Raw genomic sequence first — 8,885 nt, forward strand, 5'->3', positions numbered from 1 at the left:
TTGGTAGCTCTTGGCTATAAAATTTACTTTTAACTTAATACAGTGCAGAATAGAACTAGCACAGGCGCTACATGTTTGTTAACCACAAGTTCAGATGTGTACTGCTAGAAGCAAACATGCACTCAGCACGGGAACACGGTTAATCCTAACCCAAGGAAATATTTACTTTTTATTTTTTACTAGACTTATATTCAGCAAAACATTAAATTGTATTGATCAGGCTGTAACAATTGGGTGAGGAAAAGCAGACAATGGTGTTTGCTCTCTAGGGCCGTTAAAGAGAAACTTTCTCCCTTTCCACAGCTACTCAGCTATTCTTTTTTTAGTTTTAACATGAAGATTGGAACTACAGCTCAAAAATACGTATTTCATCAAATTTCTCCAAAGCCCACTAATACTGTGATTCACAGTCACTAATAAGAGGTGAAAATGCCAGCTAGAGGATGCCTGCAAAACCTCTAGAGCACATTGTCCCTCTGGACTGAGTTAACAGCACAGCCCAAGATTCACCAGATCCAGCTGCCAGAGCACATTCTTCAGAATTGCAAGAATGTAACTGGGTAAGAGTCTGTGTTCACCTTGCTTTGACACATTTTAAATAATCATGCAAAATTCCTGAAAGTTTAAAAAGAAAAGCAGAAAAGTTTCAACATAAAATTGCTAGATTCATCATTTACTGTAAAGATGAATGAAAATTCCCTCTGAGTGTTAAGAGTCTGGGAAAGAAAGCACTGGAGTCTGCCGCAAAATTTATCATGATAGACTCTGTTGCAAGAATTTATCTTGTGCTGACAATAGCTCTGAATGATGATGAACATAACAAATAAGGCCAATCAGGCAGTGTTGTCAAGTCTGCAGTCCCACTGGCCTCTCTCGATATGGTCTAATAATAGTTTGATGTTTATGGCTTATGCTTCAGTGCAGTGTATATAACTCAGATTCTTTTTGCATAGGAGTTCTATAGCAATAATAGTTTGTGCATCTAAGTTCTCTTGCCTGGATTATGGACTTGAAAAACACTACAAATGAGAAAGTAAGTTGACCTTGGTTAGATCAAAGGTTCTCTCAGCCAAACAACTCATCATCAGCAGAGAGGAGCATTGACTTCCTGGATATGAGAGCAGAGCAAACACATAGCAGTACCTCACCATTGTGGTCACATAGCACTTCCTCATATCACTAGTGCAGAAGAACACTACAGTTTCCCTGTATTCTGTATAGCTGAGGAAAATTACCTCCATATAAATGACAGTCCTTCATTTCTGAATTCATTTCCTGTGAGCACTTTCCTCAACTTCTTCTGCTTAGAATAGCCTGTAGCAGACAGTAGAAACCTTTGTGGACCCAGATGTCTCCATGAGAGCCATCTTTCTCAGCAAAACCCTTCAAGTGTAGAGGATGATTTCCATTCACACATTATCTAACTTTTTAAGAATGCACTTAGATATTTAACAACCTCACCTTTTGTCAACAGTTTATCAATGCAGATCTGCACCCCAGAAAGTGATAAAGGAAAAAGTGCCCAAAAAGGTGAAGGCTTTACACTAATGCTGAGGTGAGACGCGTGATGGGGTCAAGCAGCAGGAAGGAGGGCCCGGTCTCATGACCTTGCCAGGGCCTTTATCTCCACTCTGAAGATAAAGTCCTCTGGGGTATGTACTTCACTTCTGGAACAGGTTTCATAGAACTAAAGCATTAACTCTTTAACTGCCAGTGCACTACATGATATTTTGATGTGGAATACCAATAACCAAAAATTGTAAAACCATGACACCTCTTTTCCAAGACAGGGCATATTGTATTTTTGAAGCTAGTGGAAATATATATTCTGAAGTAGTCATGCAATTCTTGTCTGCCAAACTGAGTTCTTCCATATTTTTAAGTTGAGCTAGCTTATTTTACATAGGACAAAATGTTATCTCCATATGTATTAATATCTGGATGACATGCTTATAGAAACACAAAGCCTGACCTTCAAATGTTATAAGAGGTCAGGTTCTCTCAGCAGTATTTGAATGCAAGTTTAGCTATAGTTAGATCTACACAAACAAGTTTACTGAGACCAAATCTTCCTAGCTTTATGAATCATGTTCAGATTGAGCTACCTTTTCAAGTTGATCAGAGTACTCTAACTTTCTGGGTTTATCTATGCATTTGGATGGAACTGAGTGACTCTATCATGGTCTCAAATTTAACCAATTTTAAAAGGAAGATTTTAATACTTTCACCTTTCTCTCTCAGGTGGTCCTCATTGAGATTCTATGAGATATTTTGCAGGGATTCAATGATTCAATCTCATGTGCTTTTATGTTCCCTTTTTTTTGTAAACATTTGAATTACAAATTCAAATGTATGAATTCAAACACTTAAGAAAAGTGTCTTTTGAGACTCAATGCTTAGATGAATAGCCACAGCTCTGCTTTTGTCCTGTACAAATGCCCAGAGATCCAATACAGCTTCATAGAAAAGTCATTATATTGTTAAGTATCTTTGTATGTTGGAAATAGATAATAAAGAGTGCAGTATTCAAAATCCAATTGACTTCATGCATCATTTCAAGTTTTCTGCTGCAGGGTATGTAAACAACAATCTCATTATGAAAAGAAAAAGGCCAGGTAAAAGTTTCTTAGTAGAATGTAAGGGAAATAGCAAGTAAAAAAGAAAATAAGTCAATAAAAGATTGTACATGAAAACAGTCCCAAACATACACAAACAATCTTATCCTATGAACCAGAAGAGATGCAGGATGAAAACTATAGGGCTGACAAACAAATCAGAAGTCTCCAAGTTACTTAGAATATCTCATCAGTCAAGAGCTATAGAAAGACTCAGAACATGAAAATTTTGAAATCATACAGTATTTTTTTTCCTGTCTCTGTAGATAACCTTTGTGCATAAATATATCATACATACAAGGGCTGCTTTGAAAGTAGTGCTTCCTATTTTGTTAAGTTGGACCATGAAGTCAGATGTGGATGTTGGCAGTGTGGCAGTAGAGGCCAAACGTTCCCACCAATATTCCATTACATTTTGTTGTCACATGACAGAAGCCAGCAGAGAGGCAGGCTGACAAAATGGCATCTGACATAACAGCATTTGACATGGAAATGCAAATAAAGCAGAAGAGTGTCACTAAACTCCTCCATGTAAGAAAAAAATGGCACACACACTCTTGTTCATTGCCAGTGAGATGTATGGTTAATGCTGTTGACTATGCTGAAAAAGCATTCTGTAGCTGAGAATTTTCTCTATTAAACAATGCTACACTTAGAGGGACTCTAGTGGATGGATAGCTTGATTCGAGCATACTTGTGTTGCATACTCACAGCCTGGAAAGCCAACAGTATCCCTGGCTGCCTCAAAAGAGGGTTGGACAGCAGGGTGTGGGAGGTAATTATCCTCCTCTGTTCTGCCCTTGTGATGCCCCATCTGGAGCATGGCATCAAGGCCTCAGTTCTCCCCTCAAAAAAAGAAAAATGTGGAGCTGTTGGAGTTGGTCCAGAGGACGGCAATGAAGACAACTGGAAGCCTGAAGCACCTCTCCTGTGAAGAGAGGCAGGGGGAGCTAAGCTTGTTCAGCTTGGAAGAAGTGGAAATCTCACTGCAGCCTCACAGTAGTAAAAGGGAGCTTATGAACAGGGGGGAGACTACCTTCATCCGTGAGCAAATAGTGCTATGACAATAGGGAATAGAATTAGGTGGACTTCGAGGTTCCTTCCAACTCAAGACGTGTATACATATGAGAATCATAGAATACACACACACACACAATATACTGTCAAAGTAACAATCACTCTAATTTTGCCCTAAATCCTTTGCTAAAAGTACTATAAATTTAAATTCTTATTGAAATAAAAGGGGTCTCAAGAAATAACTGTATTTCATGTAAGTTACTACAAAAAAAAAAAAAAAAAAAAAAGTTAAAAAAAGGTGATGACAAAAAAAGGGAAAAACTTCCAATAAACTTTTTGCTGTTACACGTCAAAGAACTTTCAAATATCATATTTCAGTCATTTTTACTTAACCAACTCAGCTCTACTTAAGTGATGGCAAACAAGAGTGCTGAACAAGCCAGATTTCCCTGATCTCTCACAGCAACCACAGCACAACTGTTGCCTCAGGACTTCATGTGAACCCTGCCAACCCTGTCAGTGACAACACACTGCCTTCACAAGTCTAACCACAATATGTATTCCAACAAATTTGTACTTTTGCTGTTTTGTTTTGAAAGTCCTGAGTTGCAGGAGCAATTTCATATGTGCGCATTTAATAGCTTGCGGCCTAAACTTTTGCAACAGAATGGACAGTAACATGAAAATAACAGCTTGTACAAGGAGCAACATCACAAAAAGAGTCATGAATGTAACATCACTGAAGAGTATATAGCACCATAGATAGCATTTATTGACTCAGCAAAAACAGTCTCCTCTTAATATGACTAACAGTTGCAATAGTTAAAAGAATAGTAAAATACTATTCTTTAAAAGAATAGTAAAACAAGCAATTTCTCATGAAAACTAACTGAAAAAAAGGTTATTTTCTACCACCTTATATTAATAAAAAGTGGATGCTGACTTACATCTGTAGAGTAGCTCAATCCTCAACAGTCCATTTCCTCAGTCTCTCTAGAGCACACAGTTCTGAAAGGAAGAACAAAGATGCCAGCATGAAGAAAATGTGGCTTTGTATGATGCCATCCTCTTTCTGAAGTATCTTCCTGCTGTATCTCCTGAAAACTCAGTAAGGACACAGGATAAATAGTCAAGAGAAAATAAAAAGAAACCCTGAGCATGCCACACTAGGGTTCATTTTTTTTATACATCTAAAACCTGCTTTATGAATCTACACCTGGCCTACAGTCCACCAAAACATGAAGTAACAAGGAGTTTTCAAACAAAATCAGACTAAAGGAAATAATAAGGAAGCACACCAAAGACATTTACATTTATGGTAGGTTTATATTATTTGTGGTGTCATTTTGAGAAACAGTTGACTTCATCTCTTTAAATTAGCAGTGCCTTAAGAATAGTTTCATGATGCTTTCACCTAGACTTACCTAGTTAAAATAACATGCAATTAGTTTTTATGGGGGCTGCAAATCACCCACAATTTAAACTGATTTGAAGCAAGTGGGAAGAAATCCTGACTGGCAAAGCCAGATCAAAAATTAGGACCATACTATTCTACCAAGTTTGGCAAACTGAATTACTTTACCAGTTAATGTTGTGACTTTGGCTAAAGTTATACTGTTCTTGGCTAAGCTATCTTGATCATACAGAGGCCAGGAAGCCAGGTGGTCAACAGTCAGTGTAGTGGTACATGGGAATAGCTACTTTTCTGTGAACAAAGATTGTTTGAACATTAACAGCATTACAGGAAAAGGATGGTGTAAGACAGAGTCATTATTCACCATGATTAAAGTTCATGTTCCACATGAACTTCCACACACATTTGTTGTGTTTTTGTTGTTGTTGTTTTGTTGTTATTGTTGTTTTTTTAAATAAGGCTTTGTATATAAGCCTATAGCCTATGTCTTCACCTTCAAATAATTATATTTTCCTTCTGAAAGTTTCAGTTTTCATTTAAGAAGCATGTATTCAAAAACAAAACTTAGAGCAATATAGTCTCCTGCAAGAGGAACATGAAGAACTACATCCAAGACTAATGTGGGCTTGAAATATAAATTTTCATGAATGTGCTGGAACAGCTTATTTCAGTGATTGTAGGACTGTGTGAACATGCACAAGTCTCAGAGAAAAATAACAACAAAGTTTTTATAGTACCACTTTTCTTTCCTCCTGTTTTTCAGCATCACAAATTTCAACGTTATTTAACCACAGTGAACCCTACTCACTTAGGTATTTTCATGTTCTGGGTACTTCAGACTCCAAAATTCAAGATCCACATAACACACACACAAAAAAAATAAAATTGGGGAACTTCAAATTGCAATGTACAGCCCATATCAATCATGAAAATACAGAGCCCCAGGGTGAGTAGGGCTGCAAATGGGCTGCCAACACCTTTCAGTCCTCACCATTTTCCAGGGAACCCTAAGTGGGGTGTCTGTTGGACCCAAGCACTGCCTAGGGTTAGTATTCAAAAAGAGAGAAAATGCAGAGGCTGTACAAGTGGGGCTGGAAAGCTGCTTCCAAAATAATATTAGGGCTGCCAAAATCTTTTAGTTCTAGCTCCTTTTTGTGTGAGCCCTAGGTGGAGTTGTAGCGTAAAGAAATTTTTTATTCAGTGAGCAGTGAAGAACTGGCACAGGATGCCCAAACAAGTTGTGGATATCCCAACCCTGGAAGCATTCAAGGCCAGGTTAGATGGGCCTTGGTGTAAATTTACCTAGTGGATGGTGCCCCTTCCCATGGTATAGGGGCTGGAACTAGGTGGTCTTTAAGGGCCCTTCCAATCCAAACCATACTATAACTCTAATTATAAAGCAACCATAGTTTCCTAATAATTAATTTTGGTTGGACAAATAGGTTATTAATATTGTACACTTGCTCTCTTTAACTATAAAGCTATTACCCAAGTCCCTGTGATATAGAAAAATGTCTGCAGTCTTCAACAGCAAGAGACAACTATTTCCTTCCCAGTATTTTTCAGATCACAAAAGACAATAAAAACATATTTTTTCATGTATATCCACACATCTTTCAAGTAGTTCAGTCATCTAATAGCAACATTGTGCTGCATCTGTAATATCTTTTGTCTGCCAGGTTAGGGTAACCAGGATTAGGAGAAATTATTCATATGATTACTGCTGAATATTCATGCATTTTTTCTCTTTTGCAGTGATGTAGCTTTTTGCATTATTTGTGGATGTAATGAAGGCAACAAAGAGTGTAAAAGTAATTCAAATAAAGAACAGACTCAGGATACAAAATATTAGGGAAAAATAGAAGAAAAACTTAATCACAGTATAAGAACAAAAGAATATCTGATAACTTTTAAAAACAGGAATTTGAAGTGCAGTTCAGACTTCCCATGCCTTGATTCCTTACCTTTACAAAACAGATGCAGATTTTAAGATAGAAGATAGAACTGTAAGTTAAATGTGATGATTTAAACTGTCAAACTCACATTAGCAGTCATTATGGCTTCTAAGTTAGTTTACCCATAGGTAGTCTGTATTTCCTTCATGGAGATCATGTTAACCCAGACTGGTGCCAGTGACAAGGCAGAACAGCCTAAGCCCTCTGGCATGATCCTGTATTCTGGTGCCTATGGTAGCTCTGTGGTGGAAGTACCAATGAAGTCCAACACACACTACAATCCCAAATTTACTGTGTGCAGACTGGATTGTACACTGGGAATCCTCAAACACACACCAAACCAATCGTACACACACCAATAATTCAGCTACTCAGTATATTTGCAATGATGTGAAAAACTTTATAATCCGTTGTTGACCCCTGGAAGCAGTGAAATTGCTTCTGCAAAAGTCTTTGCAACACCAGGTAAAGCATCATAAGGAACATTAATAATCATATATATGAAAACATTAACTCACCCAACAAGCAATAGGGTCTCCAGCTAAAGAACACACCTTCTCAAGAAGTAGCCTTCATCCAGAAAACATTCTCCCTTGGCTAGCCTTTAAATGAACTTCTGGTCATCTGGGAGCCACAGGTGAATTGCTTGCACTGTGCTTCCTGGGCCAGCCACCATCTTCACCAGGTGCTCAATCATCAGTTCAGGCTGGAACTTAAATTTTTCCTTACATCCAGACAAGAAAAATAATAATAAATAAGTAAATAAATAAAGAGGAAAAGAAAGGAGGAGATGGAGGGGAAAGAAAACAAAATATCAAACTGCAGAGAAGAAATTGTTAATAAATAAATTGAATTATTTCCTTTTTACTTCTTTTCCTCCACATCACCAGAATTGATCACTGTAATAACTACTGGTTTGTGTCCCATTAATTTATTAGTTTTTTGATGTGGTGACCCAGTGTTAGTTGTTTTCAAAGCCTGTCAAAGCTTTCATCTGTGCTTAACTTTATGGTGAATGAAGAATCATAATTTTTCAGTGGCATGGGCCCAAGGAAATTCTAACACATATCAGGGTGAATTACAGTTCACATTTTTCATCATATAAAAACAAATGACATTCATTAAGCATCCTTTTTACTTACCAATCTTGCATAATCAGTTTGCTTCATACTCATTATTTCTTATTTTTTGACAAATATATTGTGAAGACAAATTTTATGCTGGGATTTGTTCTTAAAGCAGTCACAGTGGCTATTTGTTATTCATAATTAAAGACTGATAATTAATTACCTAAATGGCATGGCATTATTTCTGCTTACAGCTCGGAGGACTGATTCATAATAGCGGGAGGTAAATCCTTTGTTAGGGTCCAAATAATTCCTACATAAGCATTCTTAACAGCGCAGCAACTATTTTGTGTTAATAATAAAATGAATGTTTTCTAACTTAACCACAAATACAGCTCATGGCATTAGTCACATCAGTCCACACAGACTGCTCACAGCAAGCATTCCTGTGACTTCAGCAATTCTGCAAAGCAAATCTGTAAACACAGGAGTTGAAACTTCATGGCTGACTGGCCAGATACTGGTTCTTGCTGGGAAAACAATGCTGCATCAGTCATACTGGGAATCTGGGAGCAAAGAGCAGATTTCATGCCAGGATTGCCCAGAGAGGACCCCAACACCTTGTTGCCTGCCCTTAGAGCAGGTTCTGCATGTGGAATGTGAACGGGGCTGGGGTCAGTGCTCTGCTCTGCCTTGGTGGCAGTGTCCTGGCAATGTCCACCAAAAATGTATTTCCCTTGGCCTGGTACCTATCTGTCACCACAGTCTGAAGTCAGTGGCTTCCCTCTATCAGGGGACCTGGTGGATCACCTTTCAC

At 37.9% G+C, this 8,885-nt stretch overlaps 1 long non-coding RNA gene across 1 annotated transcript; it reads right to left on the minus strand.

Annotated features, from left to right (window-relative positions):
* Positions 1-2,256: 2,256 nt before the first annotated feature.
* On the minus strand, positions 2,257-7,566 carry LOC140250427 (uncharacterized). Its single transcript, XR_011903168.1, has 3 exons — positions 7,520-7,566; positions 4,580-4,640; positions 2,257-3,543 (listed from the first exon to the last, which is right to left on the minus strand). It is a non-coding gene; the product is annotated as an uncharacterized lncRNA (long non-coding RNA).
* Positions 7,567-8,885: the final 1,319 nt, after the last annotated feature.

The sequence above is a fragment of the Excalfactoria chinensis genome, chromosome 3 (assembly GCF_039878825.1).
Source record: "Excalfactoria chinensis isolate bCotChi1 chromosome 3, bCotChi1.hap2, whole genome shotgun sequence".
In the NCBI taxonomy this organism is placed as follows: Eukaryota; Metazoa; Chordata; class Aves; order Galliformes; family Phasianidae; genus Excalfactoria; species Excalfactoria chinensis.